The following is a 22,661-nucleotide window of genomic DNA, read 5'->3' on the forward strand; positions in this document are numbered from 1 at the left end:
CAAAAACCATTTTTAACTCTATATATTACCATACTCCACCAACTGAGAACCACTGCTACACAGAATCACTGCCATTGACAAAATATAATTCAGAGCATTCAGACACACAAAAAGGCTGAACACCAGACTTTGAGCCACTGACAATTTAAAGTTTCAGTCAAGAACAAATGTCATGAAACTCCTTACGTACAGCAAATAAAGACAGAATCTAACCTTGAAGTATAAATGTGTCCTATCCTAGAATGCCCTTACTAAATGAATTATTTTCTAAATGAAAGAAATAAACATCTAAATCTGTAAAAGGGATTATATCATATTACAAACAGTAAGAAGTATCTAAAATTAACTGAAACCAACAAGTAACAAATATTAAGGAACTCCTGCAATTTATAAGAGAAATACCAGATATCAAACAGAAGGAATCCCAAATAACTAATGCTATGAAGAGATACTCAAATTCTGTTTAGAAAAATTTAAATTAAAACAATGAAATATTACTTTACATTCACCAAATAGACAATTGTTGGCTCCAAAACAGGAATTTTTTCCCATTTCATCTGGTTTTATTCACTGATAAAACCCAAGTGCCTAGAACAACACATGCCCAGAAGTAAGCTTTCAATGATCTGTTTGATAATTAAATAATGTCAAATAATTGGAGCCAGGGACATAAACCTTCAGGCACAACTGGCCAAAGGGGTGGACCCCATATAACTAGACTGGACAGCAATCAACTGAGTTACATACAAGGTCCTCTAATCCCTTCCAGGGGCTATGCTCACAAAATTCCCATACAGGCCCACAATTAGAAGAATGCAGAGGGCAGAAACCCACAGCAATCCAATGTACTATGAATATGACTTTAAAATACAGTACTAGGGGCGCCTGGGTGGCTCAGTGGGTTAAGCCTCTGCCTACAGCTCGGATCATGATCTCAGGGTCCTAGGATCGAGCCCCACGTTGGACTCTTTGCTCAGTGGGGAGCTTGCTTCCCCACTCTCTCTCTCTGCCTGCCTCTCTGCCTACTTGTATTCTCTCTCTCTCCATAAAAAAAAAAAAAAAAAATACAGTACTGAATAGCAAAGGGACAAACTCGGGCTAAGGAACCATACATTCCATTAACGCAATCTAAAAATGCATGCATTTAACACTAGAATGTTTCATAATGATACACAAACACATTAGAAAGGAAAACATTTTTTTAAAGATTTTATTTATGTATTTGAAAGACAGAGAATAAGAGAGAGACAGAGCACGAGACGGGGAGGGTCAGAGGGAGAAGCAGACTCCCCACCAAGCAGGGAGCCTGATGTGGGACTCGATCCCGGGACTCCAGGATCATGACCTGAGCCAAAGGCAGTCAGTCGCCCAACCAACTGAGCCACCCAGGCACCCAAAAAGAAAGGAAAACATTTGAAAAGATGGAGTTGAAATGGTGTGCCAGGAACTATGAAGCTGATTAACTTAACCCGCAGTTCCTGAAGCTGAAGAAAGGACCTCTGTCACTGGTACACATCAGGTGTCCCATTCTTTCAACTTCCTATGACTAACAGTACCTCTACTATTTACAGAAATATCCAACTGGGCATTAAATACAGATTTTTTGGTAATATGTTCAAGTCCTAACTTCCTGTACCTATGAGTGTGACCTTATTTGCAAATAGGGGATTTTCAGATGATCAAATTAAGACGTCATAAGGGTAGGCCCTAATCCAATATGACCGGTGTCCTTACAAAAAGAATGAATTTGAACACAGACAGACATACACAGAGGAAAGACAATGTGAAGACATGGGGAAAAGGCAGCCATCGAGAAGGACAAAGGCTTGGAACACAGCCTTTTCTCATAACCTTCAAAAGGATGCAATCCTGCTGACACCTTGATTTTAGACCTGTAGTCCCCAGAACTGTGAGACAATACGTTTCTGTTGTTTAAGATTTCCCAGCCTGTAGCACTCTGTTACAACAGCCCTAGGAAACTAATACAAATACTCCTTCTTAGCACTCTCAGAGACATCTTCACCAAGAGGCTTTAGGAAGTTCATCTCATGTACCCTGGAGTCTCTGGACCACCTGTGATGACATGTTGCCTACAGGATTCAGCTGCAGAAAAAAAACTGCCCTTCCCAGACAAATGCTATTTACCATTAGTGGAAAATGCTAACCATATACTCAGCTTTCCGGGAAACAAAGGCTCTCAAAGACCTGAGCCTATAACCCTCCACACACTCAGCTCCCCACTACACTTTGGGTCATGAAAGCAGCATCCTACAAGCTTGATTTAAAAAAAAAAAAAAAGACCCAATCACAAGCTATCTTTAAAAAACTCATTAATAGGGGCGCCTGGGTGGCTCAGTCAATTAAGCGTCTGCCTTCGGCTCAGGTCATGATCCCAGGGTCCCAGAATTGAGCCCTATATCAGGTTCCCTGCTCAGTGGGGAGCCTGCTTCTCCCTTTCCCTCTGCCTGCCACTCTGCCTGCTCATGTTCTCTCTCTGCATACTTGTGCACTCTCTCTCCCTCTGTCAAATAAATAAATAAATAAATAGATTTTTAAAAAGAAAAATAAAAAACTCATTTATATATAATGATACAAAGCAATTAAATGTAAATGAGTAGAAAAAATAAATAACAAGAAACACTAATGAAAGAAAGTTGAAACGGCTATATTAATGAGACAAAACAAATTCCACAGCAAAGAAAATTACCAGAGATAAACAGGAGTAACACATAGTAATAAAGGGGTAAATTCACCAACATGTGTATGAAGTCAACAGTAACACCTCAAAACACAAATTGAGAACTGAATAGAAAGATGGACAAATCCACAATTATATTAGAGATATCAACACTACCCTCTCAGTAACAGAACAAGTAGAAAGAAAACCAGCAAAATTAAGGAACTGAACATCATGATCATCAATCAAAAGGATGCAATCAACATTTTACACATTGAGCCACCCAACTACAGTAGAATATCACTCCTTTTTTTTTCCTAAAAGATTTTATTTATTTATTTGACAGAGAAAGAGACAGCAAGAGAGGGAACACAAGCAGAGGGAGTAGGAGAGGGAGAAGCAAGCTCCCTGCTAAGCAGGGAGCCCAATGTGGGGCTCAATCCCAGGACTCTGGGATCATGACCCAAGCCAAAGGTGACGCATAACAAATGAGTCACCCAAGCACCCCAAGAATATCATTCTAAAGAAAAGTGACACCTTGATTTCAAGATTTGTATCCTCTAGAATGGTGAAGTACATATTGACTATTCACCAAGACAACACCACATCTTAGGTCATAAAACAAATCTTAACAAATTTAAATGAGTTGAAATCAACCACATTAAACCTATGTCCTCTCCATATGCCATTAAACTAGAAATCAATAACAGAAAGACGACTAGACAATGTCAAAAGACCTGGAAATTAAACAACACATTTCAAAGTAATGCACAGGTCTCAGCAGAAATGTAATTAAATATTAAATAAATAAATAAATGTTTTTAATTGAACCAAAATACATCAAAATATGTAGGGAGCACTTAAAATACTGCTTACAGGGAGAATTTGTATTATTAAAAGTTTATATTAACAAAGAAAAAAAGGTCTGAAGTCTACAATCTAAACTTCTACCTTAAGAAACTAGAAAGAGAAAAGCAAAAGAAACCAAAAGCAAGCAGTAAGAGGGGAATAAGAACAGAAATAAATAAAACTGAAAACAGAAAATAAATCAATGAAACTAAGCTGATTTGTTGAAAAGATCAATAAAATTGATAAATCTTGCATAAGACTACTGGTGGGGGGGAGAGAAACACAGTAATTAAAACAAGAATGAACAAAGGCTATTTCTACAACCTGTGAGGATACTAAAAGGAAAAAAGAATACATCAACTCTAAACACATAAATTCAACAATTTAGTAGACATTGACCAGTTCCTCAAAAACAAACCACAGAAACTCATCCAAGACGAACTGCATAAGCTAAATAGTATGATAACTATTCAAGAAATTTACTTCCGAGGGCGCCTGGGTGGCTCAGTGGGTTAAGCCGCTGCCTTCAGCTCAGGTCATGATCTCAGGGTCCTGGGATCGAGTCCCGCATCGGGCTCTCTGCTCAGCAAGGAGCCTGCTTCCCTCTCTCTCTCTCTGCCTGCCTCTCCATCTACTTGTGATTTCTCTCTGTCAAATAAATAAATAAAAAATCTTAAAAAAAAAAAAAAAAAGAAATTTACTTCCGAATTTAAAACCTTTTGAAATAGAAACCTCAAGACCCAGAAGATTTCAATGGAGAATTCAACTAAATACTTACAAAAGAAATTTATACCAATTCTATACAATCTCTCTCAGAAAATGGGAGGAGGAACATTTCCCAACTCGTTTTACAAAACCAGTAGACAAACAAGAGTACAGTTAACCTTTGAACAACAGGGGGGTTGGGGTGCCAATTCCCTGCCTGTTGAAAATCTGCACATAACTTTGGACTCCCCAAAAACTTAACTACAAATATAGCCTACTGTTGACCATAAGCCTTACTGATGACATAAATCACCAATTAACACAAATGTTTTGTATATGTATTCTATACTGTACCATTACAATAAAGTCAGCTACTGAAAAGAAAATGTCAGGAAAACCATAAGGAAGAGAAAATACATTTATAGTACTATAAATTATGTGCACAGAAGTGAACAGGCACAGTTCAAACCCATATTGTTCAAGGTCAATCATACAGAAAATGCAGCTATAAATAAATATCCCTAATGAACATACATGCAAAATTCTCAACAGACTACTAGTAAACTGAATCCAACAATACATATAAAGAATAATACACTATAACCAAGAGAAGTATATCCCAGGAATACAATGCTGGTTCAATGTTTGTAAATCAATCAATGTAATCCCCAACAGAAATAAGAATCACTTGATACTAGTCATGTATAAAAAGCTTTTGACAATATGTATCATTCATTCAGGACAAAAGTTCTCAACAAATTAGGAAGAGATGAGAACTTCTTCAACCTGATAAAGAACATCTACAGAACTCTATAGTTCATCACACTTTATAATAAAAAAAAAAAAGAATCCTTTTCCCTTAAGATAAGGAGTAAGGTAAGGATGTCCATTCTCTTTATCCCTAATTTGATACTGTACTGGAAGTCCTAGTTAAAGCAGTAAGATAAAAGAAGATAAAAACTGTTCCTCTTCACAAACTACATGATTGTCTTCAAGAAAATCCCAAGAGATCTACAAACAAACAAACACTGCCTTATGAGTTTAGCAAGATCATAGGAGACAAAATCAACACAAAAAAATGTAATAAACAGTACCAGCTACATACTGTTTTCTATGTAACAGATACAATGCAGAAATTACACCATATAATATCACCATACAGTTGGAAACCAAAAAAAATTTAACATTTATAATAGCTCCAAAAGAAGTAAATTCTTGGGTACACACTATCAAAAACATAGCCCACTTAGGAAATGTATGCTGTATAGTACAAAATCCTGATGAAAGAAATAAAACACTACCTAAATAAATGAAGATATACTATGTTCATGAATTAAAAAACAAAATACAGCAATGATGTTAACTCTCCCCAAACTGATCTATAGATCTAGCACAATACCAAGCAAAAACCAAGCAAGAATTTTTTTGCTGGTATTAGATAAGCTGATTTTCCTTAAAGATCTTATTTATTTGAGAGCAAGGCAGGGAGCACAAGCAGGGTGAAGGACAGCGGTAGAAGCAGACTCCCCTGCTGAGCAGGGAGTCTGATGTAGGGCTCGATACTGGGACTCTGGGATCATGACCTGAGCTGAAAGCAGATGCTTAACCGAGTGAGCCACCCAGGCACCCTAGATAAGCTGATTCTAAAATGTACACTTAAGAGCAAAAACTAGAATAAATAAAACAACTACAAAAAGTAACAAAGTTGGAAGAAGCAATTTAATACTATAAAGCCACAGTAACAAAACCAATTTTAATACTATAAAGCCACAGTAACAAAACCAATTTTAATACTATAAAGCCACAGTAATCAGTGTGCCATTAATAAAGAAACGTATCAATAACTGGAAAGTCCAGGAATAATCACATACAAAGGGAGTCAATTAATTTTGACAAAATACAAAAGCAACTCAATGGAAAAAGGACAGTATTAGAAAAACTGGATATCCATATGAAAAATAAAAAATAGCTTCAACCCAAACCTTATACTTTATACAAAAGTTAACTCAAAATGAACCAAAGATCTAATAACAAAATGAAAAACTATAAAACTCTTAGTTAGAAGAGAATATAGGAAAAATCTTTGTTACCAAACACTAATCAAAAAGATTCTTATACATGAGACCAAAAACACAATTCATAAAAGAAAAAATTACAAAATACATATTAAGAGAATGAAAAATTAGGTACTAGACTTGAGAGAAAATATTTATAAATGATGTATCTGAGAAAGAACCTAGAACGAAAATACAAACCATAAAATATTCTCAAAACCAAACAAAAAGAAAACAAACAACCTAATTCACCAATTAATAAAAAGATGTTAACAGAAACTGCACCAAAAAGGATATAAGGATGAAAAATAACCACATGAAAGGGTATTCAATGTCATTTGCCATTAAGGTGATAAGCTCATACTACACGATGAGCTCATACACATAATTATAAGAACAGTTAAAATTAAAAGTGCCGATAATACCAAGCACTGACAAGGATACAGAGCAACAGGCACTAACACACAGTGCTAGAGGGAAGGCAAAATGATAAAGCCACTTTGAAAAACAAAATGGCAGTTTTGTATAAAATGAAAATTGCCCTTACCATATCGACCAACAATCACACTACTAGGTATTTATCCTAGAGAATTGGAGACTATATCCATGAAAAATGTGTACAGAAATGTTAATAGCACCATTATTATAATTACAAAAAAATGGTAACAACCAAAATGTCCTTTAGTAGATAAATGTCATATATTCAAATTATGGAATATTAGTAATAAAAAGAACTGCTAATACAACAATATGGATGAATTGTAAAGATACAACTAGTGAGTAAAGGAAGCCAACTTTAAAATGTTACATAATGTGGATTTGGAGGAAGATGATAGAGGAGTAGGGGACCCTAGCTTCACCTGATTCCTGGAATTCAGCTAGATAGCTATCATTCTAAACACCTTTGAACTGAACTGGACATCTAAGAAGAATTGTTTTAATTCTACAAATAGAAAAGTGATCACATTTTCAAGGTAGGAGGTGCTGAGAAGTCAATCTGATGCAATAAATCACAAGATTAAACCATACGGGGAGGACCCTCTGCAAGCCCACTACCAGAAAGTGATAGAGGAGTGGAGCGCAAAACCAGAACTTAACAAAAGTCGTATTGGGTGAGAGACGTCCCTGCCTGAAAAGTGCTCAGGTGGCAAAACTGACAGGTGGGAGAATGTGGTCTCAAGATCCCTGGGGTCATAAAAGAATGGGGGACCTGAGTGTGGCAGAGTTCCGAAGCATCAGAGTAGGGAAACCAGCTAGTCAGGGAGCCCAGGAGTGGGCATAAATCCTGAACTGCAGCACAGCTGGGCAACTGCTCTCTGGGCAGGAGCTCAGCAAGTGACAGAACCAAGGGAAGACCTTCCTCCTTCCCCGGACAGGAGTGATGAGGTGAGGTGCATGCCAAAGGAGTCTGCTAAGTTTGGAGATTCAAACCAGAGGCCCATACCTATGATTAAAAAAACACTGTCAAAAACTCAGTGTACCCAGAGTGTGGAGGGAAAATCATGGAGACAAAAGTGATTGACTGCTTTTCCTTGAGAGTGCATTGAAGAGTGGGGGCTTTCAACTCCTGGAGATGGGGTGCTGTCATTTTTATTTTCATCTTTAAAGTGGTGGGAAAAGCCTTCAGGGAACAAAAGTTACACAGAGCAATCTAGAGGTGCTTATACAGAGCCCAGCCCCCTGGCAAAAGGGAAGCAATTATGCCCCAGCAAAGACAACTGAGAATCAAAGCAACAAGTCCTTCCCCCAGAATATCAGCAAGAAAATCTGGCTAAGACCAAATTTACTGATTACACACAGAACTGAAAACTACAAAACTCCAGTGCTAAGGGAAAACTGTATATAGAATTTATAGCTTTTTTCCTCATGATTCTTTGTTTCAATTTTAACTTTTTTCTTTTACCTTTTCAATGGATTTCTTATCAACTCTCTTAACTTAATTTTCATTTTTACATTTACATTCATTTTATTTCTGTATATATGTGTGTGTTTTCCTTTACAATTTAAGGATGTAGTTTCTTCTGACAGACCAAAACATAATTGCTCTGTTCTGTTCACCTGACTACATTCTTTCTTTTATGTCTTTTTTAATTTTTATTTTATAGTTACATTCTATCCTTTCACTGTATTTAAATTTATGTATATAAATATATTTTTATATATTTACTTATAAATATATAAATATGTTTATATAAATTTATATAAAATTGTAAGTTTATATATAAATATATACATATATTTACATGATATATGCATTTCATACACATAATATGCACATATATAATAATATATACATACACATTTAAATAATATACACATAAATATATATGTGTGTATACATATATATACACTTATATATACACACACACACACACATTCTTTTGTATAACATATATATGTATATTGCCTTTTTTGTTGTTGTTACTGGTTTCTGGTCTCTCATGCTTTGATTAGTGTGTAATTCTCTGGAGTCATTTCTATTTCAGTGTTTTGATCTCTCATTCCTCTATTCTTATCTGGACAGAATACCAAGACAAAAAAATCACCTTAAAAAAAGAAAAGAGGCCATATTGACTGCCAGGGACCTAATCAGAATGGATAGACGTGAAATGACAGAACCAGGGTTCAGAATAACAATTATAAAGATACTAGCTGGTCTTGAAAAAAGCTGTACAATTAGAGAATCCTTCCTGGAAAAATAAAAGAACTAAAATCTAATCAGGTTGAAATAAAAAAAGGCTGTTAATGAAATGCAATAAAAAATGGAAGCTCTAGGTGCTAGGATAAATGAGGCAGAAGAGAGAATAAGTTATACAGAAGACAAAAGATGGAGAATAAAAAGCTGAGAAAAGGAGAGATAAACAACCAATGGAGCACAAGGGGATAATTCAAAAGATAAGTGAACCATAAAGCAAAACCATATTAGAATAATTTGGGTCCCAGAAGAAGAGGAAAGAGAGCGAGAGAGATGAATAGAAGATATATTTAAGCAAAATATAGCTGAGAACTTCCCTAATCTGGGGAAGAAAACAGGCATTCAAGTCCAGGAGGCACAGAGAACCACCCTCAAAATCAATACAAATAGGTCAACAACTGGACATATAATAGGAACGTATAAAATCTTGCAAATTTCAGAGACAAAGAAAATCATGAAAGCAGCTTGGGAAAAGAGGCTCTTAACCTACAAGGGTAGAAACATAAGATTGGTAATATAACTATCCACAGAGGGGCCAGAAAGGACTGCCATGATGTAATTATTCGATGTGTAAATAGTAAAAATACACGGCCAAAATACTTTATCCAGCCAGCCTGTCATTCAGAATAAAAGGAGAGATAAAGAGCTTCCAGGACAAAGAGAAACTAAAGGAATTTGTGAACACCAAACCAGCCCTGCAAGAAATATTAAAGGAGCTCTGTTATTTGAAGAGAGGGCTCAAAAGTAAAATGCATCAGAAAAAAAAACAGAGACAATATACAGAAAGTAATTTTATATGTAATACAACGGCACTAAATTTATATCCTTCAACGGTTACACTGAGTGTAAATGTGTTAAATGCTCATTCAAAAGACAAAGGTATCAGACTGAATAAAAAAGCAAGACCCATCACTATGTGGTCTATAAGAGATACACTTGGAGCCAAAGACACCTCCAGATTGGAAGTGAAGGGGGGTATAAAAACTAAGAGCTTTTTCCCCTAAGATCAGGAACATGACAGGGATATCCACTCTCACCACTCCTGTTCAACATAGTCCTGGAAGTCCTAGCCACCTCAACCACACAATAAAACATAATAATAATAATAATAATAATAATAATAAAAGATATCCAGTCAGAAGAAGTCAAACTCTCACTCTTCATAGGTTACATGATACTGTATGTGAAAAACACTAAAGACTCCATCCCAAAATTGCTGGATCCCATACAGGAATCCAGCAAAGCAGCAGGATATAAAATCAATGCACAGAAATCAGTTGCATTTCGGGGCACCTGGGTGGCTCAGTGGGTTAAGCCGCTGCCTTCGGCTCAGGTCATGATCTCAGAGTCCTGGGATCGAGTCCCACATCGGGCTCTCTGCTCAGCAGGGAGCCTGCTTCCTCCTCTCTCTCTGCCTGCCTCTCTGCCTAACTTGTGATCTCTCTGTCAAATAAATAAATAAATCTTAAAAAAAAAAAAAAAAAAAGAAATCAGTTGCATTTCTATACACTAACAATGTTAACTGAAGAAAGAGAAATTAAGGAATCGATCCCATTCACAATTACACCAAAAATCACTAGATACCTAGGAATAAACCTAACCAAAGAGGTAAAAGATCTGTACTCTGAAAATTATAGAACACCTATGAAAGAAACTGAGGAAGACACAAAGAAATGGAAAAACATTCCATGCTCATGGATTGGAAGAACAAATATGGTTAAATATGGTTAAAATATCTATGCTACCTAGAGCAATCTACACATTCAATGCGATTCCTATCAAAACACCATCAACACTTTTCACAGAGCTGGAACAAACAAACCTAAAAATCTGTATGTTACCAGAAAAGACCCTGAATAGCCAAAAGAAAGTTGAAAAAGAAAACCAAAGCTGGTGGCATCACAATTCCAGACTTCAAGCTGTCATCATCAAGATAGTACAGTACTGGCACAAAAAAAGACACACATATCAGTGGGACAGAATAGAGAACCCAGAAATGGACCCTCAACTCTATGGTCAACTCATCTTCAACAAGCAAGAAATAATATCCAATGGAAAAAAGACAGTCTCACCAACAAAAGGAGTTGGGAAAATTGGACAGCCACATGCAGAAGAATGAAACTGGACCATTTCCTTTTACCATACACAAAAACAGACTCAAAATGGATGAAAGACTGAAAATGTGAGAGAGGAATTCATCAAAATCCTAGAGGAGAACACGGGCAACCACCTCTGTAACCTCACCCACAGCAACTTCTTGCTAGACATGTCTCCAAAGGCAAGGGAAGCAAAGGCAAAAGTAAACTATTGGGACTTCATCAAGATAAAAAGCTTCTGCACTTCAAAGGAAACAGTCGACAAAACCAAAACACATCAACAGAATGGGAACAGATACTTGCAAACATCTTATTGATAAAGAGCTAATATAGTATCCAAGATCTATAAAGAACTCACACTCAACACCCAAAAAATGAATAATCCAATCAAGAAGTGGGCAGAAGACATGAACAGACATTTCTCCAAAGAAGACATACAAATGGCCAACAGACATATGAAAAAATTCTCAACATCAGGGAAATCCAAATGAAAACTACAAAATACCACCTCACACCAATCAGAATGGCTAAAATTAAGTCCGGAAACGATAGTTGTTGCTGAGGATCCACAGAACTCTTACACAGTTGGTAGGCATGCAGGCTGGTATAGCCACTCTGAAAAACAGTATGGAGGTTTCTCAAAAAGTTAAAAACAAAGCTAATAGGACCCAGCAATTACACTACTAGGTATTTACCCAAAGATACAAATGCAGTGATCCAAAGGGGAACCTGCACCCCAATGTTCATAGCAGCAATGTCCAAAACAGCCAAACTATGGGAAGAGCCAAGATGTCCACCAATAGATGAAGAGATAAAAAAGAACTAGCGTGTGTGTGTGTGTGTGTGTGTGTATGAAATGGAATATCACTCAGCCATCAAAAAATAAATAAATCTTGCCATTTGCAATGAAATGAACAGAACTAGAGGATACTATGCTAAGCAAATAAGTCAATCAGAGAAAGACAATTATCATATGATTTCACTCATATGTGAAATTTAAGAAACAAAACAGCATCAGAGGGGAAGGGAGGGGAAAAAAAAAAAAAACAAGACAAAACCAAAGAGGGGGAACCATAAGAGATTCTTCACTATAGGAAACAAACTGAGGGAAGGGGAGAAGGGAGAGGGATGGGGTAACTGGGTGAGGGACAATAAGGAGGGCCCGGAATGTACTAAGCATTGGGTATGATATAAGACTGATCAATCACTAAACTCTACCTCTGAAACTAAAAATAAACTATATGTTAATTAGTTAAATTTACATTTCAAAAAACTTGAAAAAATTAAAAGTAAAAAAATCAATGTCATATATATATATATATCATTCCATTTATATGACAGTTCTCAAAATGGCAAAACCACAATGATGGACAACAGATGAGTGGTTACCAGAAATCAGGAGTTGGGGGACTGTGTGACTCAAGGAGCAACAGGAAAGAGTTTTCTAAGGATGATGAAACTGTTCTGAATCATGATCACAGTGGTGGTTATGTGAACCTGTATATCCGTTAAAATTCACTGAACCAAATACCTAAAAGGAATAAACTATACCCTATTAATTTTAAAAACAGAAACTGTTTAACTGCTTTTCCCTAAAATTACAATAAAATTTCAATTAAGTTCAAACATGTATTTACCACCCAGCACATCAAAGCACCATGGTAAACACTTTGATACAAAAGTAAGACAACTTCTATAGCCCAAATGAACCTCTAGAAAAGAAATAGCACATAATCAGTACAAATCTGGATTTGGCAAGTGTCCTGAGTCAAGTATCAAGGAGCAGGGAGGATAGCTGGAAGACAGTCTGGAAGAAGTATTTTCAGTCAAAAAGCTGGTCCTGAAAGCTGGAGCAGGACATAGCGTTGGGCCAGTAAGACATGAGGAAATGTATTAAGGGTGAGGGGAGAACTAGTCTGCACCTGCAACAGATAATCAGCTATCTTTTTATTTTTTAAAGATTTTATTTATTTATTTGACAGACAGAGATCACAAGTAGGCAGAGAGGCAGACGGGGTGGGGGGGGGGGGGAAGCAGGCTCCCCACTGAGCGGAGAGCCAGATATGGGGCTTGATCCCAGAACCCTGAGATCATGACCTGAGCCAAACGCAGAGGCTTAACCCACTGAGCCACCCAAGCACCCCAATAATCAGCTATCTTGACCACAGAAACTAAACACAAATCTAAATAAGTCTGATTTATTAAGTCCCTTATTTTAAACTAATAACATGGAAAGTGTGACAACAAAGTAGAATCTTCAGTGAGATATACGGGCATCTGGGTGCCTCAGTCAGTTAATTGCCTGCCTTTAGCTCAGGTCACAATCCCAGGGTCCTGAGATTGCATCCTGCATCAGACTCCATGCTCAGTGGGGAGTCTGTTTCTCCCTCTCCTCTGCTTCTGCCCCACCCCTCTACTCGTGAGCACACCCTTTCTCTAATAAATAAAGAATTAAATAAAAAACAGGATATATTTAATTCTCAAAAATCATATTGCAGAAAGTAGCGAGGGGTGGGGCAGTTAATGGAAAATGAAAATAAGTTGTTGTGAACTACATACAACTACATAAGAGTACCTAGCGAAACAACATTATACTTTTAAATCTTTACAAATGACCCTTCAAGGAGATAGGCTTTCCTGTCTGGTTCACAGATGTAAAAACTGTGCTTCACAGAGTAGGTCCTAGCCAGGGAAACAAAGCTGGGATAGAACACAGTGCTAGCTCTAACTATAAGGATTTATTTTCTGGGGGGGTGAGGGTCCACTGACAGAGCCAGGGGCCAATTCTAATTCAAGGCTTGCTTTGTGTCTGACCCAGAAGCGAAAATTTTATGATTTTAAATGACTGAAAAATAATCAAAGAACTATAATAGTCTGTACTATGAACATTATATGAACTTCACATGTTAGTGTCTGTTAACAAAGTTTTATTGGCATGCTGCCACATCCATTTGCTTATTAGTTTTATATATGGCTGCTCTGGCACAATAACTGCAGGGTCCAATAGTTACCACATCATTATGGCCCACAAGGCTTAAAATATTTGCTACCTGACCCTTTACAGAAACTTTGAAAACCCCTGATCTGCACCATTCTACAAATGTTACAAATAAGAATACAAAATTCTCATTTTATTTTTTTTAAGATTTCACTCCCTTGACAGAGAGAGAGAGAGAGAGAGCACAATCATGGGGAGCAGCAAAGGAAGAAGCAAGCTCCCCATTGAGCAAGGAGCCCAATGTGGGACTTAATCCCAGGACGCTGGGATCATGACCCGAGCTGAGGGCAGACACGTAACCAACTGAGCCATTCAGGCGCCCCCAAAATTCTCATTTTAAAGTTGATATACTGGTCATGTAATCTCTTGTCCAGGATGAAAAGCTTTGTTTGACAGTCACCAGGAAGCAGACAAGAAGCAACACTAAGCACCCGTAATACTTTACTCTCAGGAACATAAATGAGAACATCCACAACAGCAAAGGCAGGATAACACCACTGGAGGTTAAAAAAACAACATGGAATAATAATGAAAAATAATTAGAAGAATTAGGATGACCAGTTCAGAGACAACATTTCAGTATTTGCTCTCTTTTTTATGGATGTAGGGTTCATAGTTTATAGAGAGAGAATTAATAGAACACACACTGCCCAAACAAATCACAGATCATGGAAAGCTCAGAAGGGGAAAGTGGGGAAGCTGACCTTCCTATGAACCCAGGACAATAAACCCTGAGGGGCCACTGATGGGAGACTGCTCTGCCACCTGGTCCCTGAAAATGGAACTAGAAGTAGATGACCTCAGGACTTTTAAGACATTCCTGTCCAATTACGTGTGGAGGTTTTTTACAAACCATCCAAAGTGATTTCCATTCAAATCGCTGTGTCTAAGACCTACAGAAGGAGTTTCAGGGTGCAAAGGCTTGGCCAAGGCTTGGGGCCCAAGGGCAGCAGCAGCCTAGAGGTAGGAGAGGCTGTGAGGCTACCCCAGGGCTGGCAGGAAAGGCATAGCTGCAACAGCCCTGGGCCACAATCACGAAGACCAGCATCTCAATGTTGGAGAAGGTTCACTTGTGTTTTGTTTTTACCTTAATCACTACCATTAAGAAAGCTTGTTCACTATCATTTACTTCTCAAAAATAGACTGTAGAAGAAAAGTTTGGTTAACTAAGCATATTAGTCAGTGTTCTCCACAGAAAGAGAACCAACAGAATGTGTAGGGGGAGAGAGAGAAAGGGAGAGATGGAGAGAGAAAGCATTTATTTTAAGGAATTGGCTCATACAATTATAGAAGTACAAGTCTGTGGCAGGCTCAAGACCCAGGAAACAGTTACGCTACAGTTTGAATCCAAAGGCAATCTGGAGGCAGAATTTCTTCTTGTTGGAGAAGGTCAGTCTTTATGCTATTCAAGCTCTTCAACTGATTGGATAAAGCACACCAACATTATGAAGAATAATCTGCTTTACTCAAAGTCCATGGATTTATATATGAATCTCATCTAAAACACACCTTCACCTGGAAATATCCAGAATAATATTTGATCAAATATCTTCAAACCATGGCCCGGCAAACTTGATACATAATTATCACACTAAGAGTCCCAATTAATCAAATACTAGTTAAAAAGAGGGGGTATAGCTCAATGGTAGAGCATTTGACTGCAAATACTAGTTAAAAAGAGATATATTGTATGTTTTTGTATGACATTGAAATTTTTTTCTATTTATAAGGAAGTACAATTTTAAGAGATTTTAGCTATGAAAACTTTCTAACAGAATACAAACATAGAAGTGGCCATTCAAATTTCCCTTGAGATTCTACTGCATTATAAAGATACAATGTAATATCTTCTGTCTATCTCATTATTAGTAACATAATACATGTAACATGGCACCCTTACAATTTGAAGGTTTTAGCAGCAGATTAAATACAAAGATGCATGTGTTCAATTGACAGGAAATTTTAATTGTCAAGTGAAAGAGAAAAGGTGATCCATCAAATCAATAATGGAGTTTTAAAAGACAGAGAAATAAAATTAAGGAAGAATACTCAGTAGAATGGATAACAGAGTAAGAAAAGCTTAAAGTATCCACATGAATGACATAAAAGGGCACTTACCCTCAATGTCCCATCCTCCTCAGGTAATTTGTATGCCCCTAGTCGGCCTGAAGCTGAGAGCACACACTAACTCACGACACAAATTACTTATTGGATCCCTCTTGGATGGTACTCTGCTCAGTGCTGGGGGGTACTACGGTGAAAGAACAGAGCCTATCCTCACAGGTCATGGCCATTATAAAGTTGTTACGGGCAGGGTGAGGGACATCAATGTCAAGGCACAGCAGGGTGAGGGGATGTGAACAAGGCACAGGGCCTTGGCATGTCATCTGAGACCTTCCCTGGGAGCTTCTGGAATCTCCATGTTCTGTTTTCTTCATATCTCTTTTCTTCTTGCTGACACTTTTTTATTGGTTGTCGCACTTTCAATGTAAGCTCCCGGAAAGCAGGGGGCATACCTGGCTCATTCACCACCAGATCCTAGCACCTACAACTACCCTCACTGACAGAAGAGGACACCCGACAAGCTGGATAAGACTGTGACTCAATGACCAAATGAATGAATGACCCACATGTTGCACAATTCACCGCATCTCCCAGAAGGAGAGTACTTTTTAAAGAAGTTCCACAGACTGTGGTGTGGAGAAGGATCTGAATGGCTAACACAGGGAGCAAAGAAGCTACAATTCCGCAGCACAGCTCAGGATGATCCATGATCCTAGGCAGTCCACCCACAGTCCACAGGACCACTGCAATATGGGTTGTGCTTCTCACCCACACACTCATCTCTCCTTGACTCAGTGCAGATGGGCACAGGAGGAGTAAATCTACTGATTTCAAAGAAAGATAAACTAAAGTCAAGGACAGAGATTGAGAAACTCTCTGATAAATTTTTGTACATTTCTCCTAAATTATGATATACCTCATATCCTGGAATACTTTAATTTTTATTAAAATGAAGTACATGTTACATATATATACTTATATGTCCATATATCATCTCTAGAAATATTCTAAAACTAGTAATACTACTACTAAGAAGCAGGAAAAAAGTGGTGTCTGGAGAACAAGATTGGGAAGGAACTCACTCTACTAAAAATTCTGGCTATAATCTGGGCATCAGTGTAAATACTTTTAATAAGATAAAAATGTTTAAAAGGTCTAACACTAAACTTAGAAATAAATATGTAATATAAAAAATTTGAATTCATTCTTGCTGCACCTCCTCTAATCAAAAACAGGAGTTTCAGTCTCTCAGGCAGACATGTCCCTTCACCAGCTGACTCATTTAACATGGGAACATGGACATCATTCACCCTAGGTACTCAGCACAGGGGATTCAGAGAGACAAAAGAACTAATGAACAGACAGGACACTGACACTTCTGCCTGCACTTATACACCACTATGAGAATCACAAACTATTAAGCAGCACAAACTGGGAGCCAGGTACTGTTCTATGCACACCATAAATCAATTCAATAATCAACTTCAACCCCATGAAGTAGGTCTGTCTTTCACCAATCCCGAGATGCACCTTTCCCAAAAGTCAGCATGCCAAATGGGATGAGTCAGATTCATAGGCAGTGAAATTCTCTCCTGGTGATAAATAACAGCACATCTTACTATTGAGGCATCTTAAACTTGTTGAAATGTACTTCTTACCACCCAGATAGTGCACAGAGCATATATCTCACCCAGAGCCCTGGACTGGTAAGAGCAGCACCACCCCACCGCAGGCCCCAGGGTCTGTGTACCCCCCCACCTCATAGCCACTGCAAGGTCAGATACTAATATGCTGACCAGATTTGTTTTGGGTGGATGAGACTATGGTGAAACATCGGACAAAAATATTTCAGATTCATTCAATGGAAAACCCTATATAGTCAAACAGACCTTTGATATCAAATACCACTCCAAGTACCCTTCACTAGGTATGTATGTATTTTCTTACCTTTGCAAGGATTATTAACCATGAAGTCTATTAAATCTACTGGTACTCCTATTCTGATTCTTTTAAAAGGAATAATAAAGGCCTACAAAATCTAATAAAATGGAAATCAAGAATGCCCAGAAAACAAAGAAACTTCTAATACTTAAACAGTAGCCAGCCTTTTAAGGAGGGGGAAAAAAATCTCTCAGAAATGAAAACATTGTGCACTATCGGTGGGAAGGTAAACTGGTACAGCCACTGTGGAAAACAGCATGGAAGTTCCTCAAAAAAACTAAAAACAAAACTACCATATGATCTGGCAATACCACTCCTGGGTGTATATCTGAAGGAAATGAACAAATTCAAACGGTATCTGTACCCCCTTATTTCATTGCAGCATTATTCCCAATAGCCAAGAAATGGAAACAACCTAAGAGTGTGTCAACAGATGAATGGATAAAGATAGATGTGGTGTGGAATGGAATATTATCTCAGCCATAAAAAAGGAAATCCTGCCATTTACAACAATGGATGATAAGAACATTATGCTAAGTGAAATAAGTCAGAGGAAGACAAGCACTGTATGATCCACTTATATGTAGAATCTAGAAAAGGTAAATTCCAAGGAACAGATTCTGGTAGCCAGGAGCTGCAGGAGTGGGGGAAATGGGGAGATATTAGTCAAAGGATATAACCTTGCAATTACAATAGGAATCAGTTCCAGAGATCTAATGTATCTTATAGTGACAATGGCTAACAATAAGAGTTTTGTTGGGGTGCCTGGGTGGCTCAGTGGGTTAAAGCCTCTGCCTTTGGCTCGGGTCGTGATCCCAGGGTCCTGGGATCGAGCCCCACATAGGGCTCTCTGCTCAGCAGGGAACCTGCTTCCTCCTCTCTGCCTCTCCGCCTACTTGTGATCTCTGTATGTTAAATAAATAAAATCTTTAAAAAAAAAAAAAGAAAAAGAAAAAACAATAGAGTTTTGTTTACTTGAAATCTGCCAAGAGCATAATGCTTAAATGTCCTCACCACACACACAAAAAATAATAATTATGTGATCGAGGCGTTAAGCAACCTTACTAGGGTAATCATTTCACAATGTATGTGGGCATTCAAATCATCACACTGTACAGCTTAAACTTACAAAATTTTAATGTATCATTATATTTCAACATAGCTAAGGAAAAGAAAAAAAATCTCTTAGGGAAAAAATCTCTTAGAAACTGCTAAATCAGAAGCACCTTTATACATAGAATTCAGATTCACATAATCCAGATTTCCCAGGATTCACATAATCCTGATTTCTCTGCAGAAATTAGACTGACTAGATAATACTGATTAAAAACAGCTCTAATTCCATTCACTGATGTGCTACCACAACGGCATACAAAAGAGCATGTAAGTTTTCTAAACCTTGGGTTTGTTTACTCAAGGGACTTTTCTAAACCTTCTATATGAGTTTTACTCATCAAGTAAACCTGATATGACTTTCGTATGTGTAAGAGGGTGAAAATGTAAGAGTATAGGCTCACTCTAATTGAATATAAAATTCTGACAAACTTTTTTTTAAAAGATTTTACTTATTTATTTGACAGAGAGAGAAACAGCAAGAGAAGGAATACAAGCAAGGGGAGTGGGAGAGGGAGAAGCAGGGTTCCGGCTGAGCAGGGAGCTTGATATGGGACTCAATCCTGGGACCCTGGGATCATGACGTGAGCTCAAGGCAGACGCTTAACAACTGAGCCACCCAGGTGCCCTAAATGTACATTTTATTTTTTATTCTTTATTTTTTTAAAAGATTTTATTTATTTATTTGACAGAGAGAGAAACAGAAAGAGAAGAAATACAAGCAAGGAGAGTGGGAGAGGGAGAAGCAGGCTTCCCACTGAGCGGGGATCCCAATGCAGGGTTTGATCCCAGGACCCCAGGATCATGACCTGAGCCAAAGGCAGATGCTTAACAACTGAGCCACCCAGGCACCCCCTGAGAAACTTTTTTATAACAGCAAAAATTATGCTGTTCTATAGTGTATTAGCTTAAAAACAATATTCAAGTCTTTCATTAACTTGAAGACACTTGTCCTAATATTTTTTTTTTTTAAGATTTTATTTATTTATTTGTGAGAGAGAGAGAGTGAGAGCGAGCACAGGCAGACAGAGTGGAAGGCAGAGTCAGAGGGAGAAGCAGGCTCCCTGCGGAGCAAGGAGCCCGATATGGGACTCGATCCCAGGACGCTGGGATCATGACCTGAGCCGAAGGCAGCTGCTTAACCAACTGAGCCACCCAGGCGTCCCAACACTTGTCCTAATATTAAATTGATTAAATCAATAGCTAATCTGTGAACCCCTGAACTAAAGCTAAGAGAGAATTCTAGCTTATCAGCCACCAGGTTAATAAACAGAAGCACATATATTTTTCTCTCAGATTGTTACTACAATAGCAGGATGAAAAAACAACTTTGCAACTCTTTTTTTTTTTTTTTAAGATTTATTGAGATATGTGAAAGAGTTAGAGAGACAGAGAGAGCACATGCCCAGGAACAGGGGCAGAGGGAGACAGAATCCTCAAGCAGACTCCCGGCCTAGTGCTGAGCCTCATACAGGGTTCAATCCCAGGACCCTGAGATCATGACCTATGCTGAAATCAAGAGTCAGCTACTTGACTGAGTCACCCGAAGCACCCCCCACTTTGCAACTCTTAATAAGCATATTCTTTTTGTTCATTAAACATGCAAGATGGGGGGGTCTTATAATGTGGACTTCAGAGCTCTGCTAAAATGCTCTAACACCTACTTCCTGCCTTTTTAAATCTGTGGTATAATAAAAATATGTATTTGGTCTCAGAGCTCCTAAAACCCTTGGAATTTACTGAGGATAGGCATGTTTTTGGTTATTCTTAACAAACCCCTTTCCACCACACCAGAGTTTATACTAATGAGCTGACTTGGGGTAGAGCCACTAAATAGCCTCAGTGTGGGCTAGTCACCGGAAGGAGAAGTGATTAGAGAGTAAGAGCTGTCAGCCTTACCTCCCAACCTCCAAGAGGGGAGGGAGGCTGGGCATTAAATTATAGAAACTCCTGCACTATCAGATTGGGGAGTTTCCAGATTGGGGACACTCGGATGTGCTGAGAAGTAGAAGGACCAAGAGAGGGTACAGAAGCTCCAAGCCCCTTCCCCAGTTTACATTCCCACCGACAGTATACAAGTAAGTTTACCTCTTCTAGATAAGTGGATCATAAATAAACTATTAGCTTCCCCATTCCTTGCTCTATGCATCTTTTCCATTTGCCTGTTCCTGAGTTGTATCCTTTATAATAACCCAATAAACATAAGTAAAGTGTTTTCCTCCATTCTGAGTGGTTCTAGAGCATTATGGATCCTTTAAAGAGTCATGGAACCCCTGAATTTGTAGTCAGCCAGGTAAAAGTGTGAGAAGTCTGGGAATCCCATTTGTGGCTGGCACCGAAAGTGAACGCAATCTTGTAGGACTGAGACTTAAATTCATAGGGCCTGTGCTAACTCTAAAATTGAACTGAACTGCTTGACACCCAGTTGGTGCAGGAGAATTACAGGACTGGTGTGGAAAAACACGTATCTGATATCAGAAAAAAATATTATCTAAATTAGAAGTTACTTAATTTGGATAAAAGTAATACGGATGATTGAGATTAAACCAGAAAGAATGCGGCAGAGAAATATAAATATATATGCAAATGATGAATGTTTCTACCAAGGAAAAAAGATAGCATTTTTGTCTTAAAGAAAAATGTCTAGTTATACCAGAATATGAAAGATGATGGTAAGGGCCAAGTGAGCAGATACAGTAAAATGTACAAGATTCCAGGGAAAATGAAATTTATCTGCCTTGGTTTACAAAACCAGCAAAAATGTGTCAGAATTCACAAGCTGATCAATAAACAAAACTGTGAGCCTTTTACTGACTAACAGACTGGGCTTCCTCTCTTCCTCTCTCCCATGTCAGCGTGGAAAAGTCAGAGTACGCCATTTTCTCTCAAGCCCAGGTCAGCCTATCCTGGAAGCTGTTTGATACCATCTTCCCAGGATCAGATACTAAATTCTGAACTAAAAAATCATCAAGGTGTTTTTATATCCAAATGGTCTTTGGCACTTTCCAGATCACCAGAATAACAAACATGGGTTCCCACATCACAGAATTCATGATGAAATGCTCACAAGCAGGAGGAAGGCTGAACATAAAATTAGTTAGAGCTGGGATGTTCCTTATTTCTCTATTAGCTCACCACTATCATTAAAGTTTCCCTATGTTCCAGGTCTGTAAATATGGGAAGAGCTAGTAAATCACAAAAAGAAAATTAAGGTACCTAGATTAATTTCATAAAAGTATAATGTTATGCAAACAAACACTCTACAGTTCCCAGTACAGTGAGAGGCCCTAGAGATGCAACCATGCCTCACTGCCCTTGCTATGTTCTAACCACCGGGGTGGACAATAACCAAATCCTCACACACAGCCATGAAGCCCACCCTGCCAAGAACTTTAGTCCTATCCATTCTGATACTGGTGCTACCTATAATTAATTAACCAGAGCTTTATGTATTACCTGTTTCCTTCAA

At 38.0% G+C, this 22,661-nt stretch overlaps 1 protein-coding gene across 5 annotated transcripts in view; it reads right to left on the reverse strand.

The window, feature by feature from the left end:
• Positions 1-22,661, reverse strand: part of HERC2 (HECT and RLD domain containing E3 ubiquitin protein ligase 2) — a 239,496-nt gene that overhangs the window by 200,183 nt on the left and 16,652 nt on the right. The gene's annotated exons all lie outside the window — the stretch shown is intronic.

Source organism: Mustela nigripes, chromosome 13 (assembly GCF_022355385.1).
Source record: "Mustela nigripes isolate SB6536 chromosome 13, MUSNIG.SB6536, whole genome shotgun sequence".
Lineage (NCBI taxonomy): Eukaryota > Metazoa > Chordata > Mammalia > Carnivora > Mustelidae > Mustela > Mustela nigripes.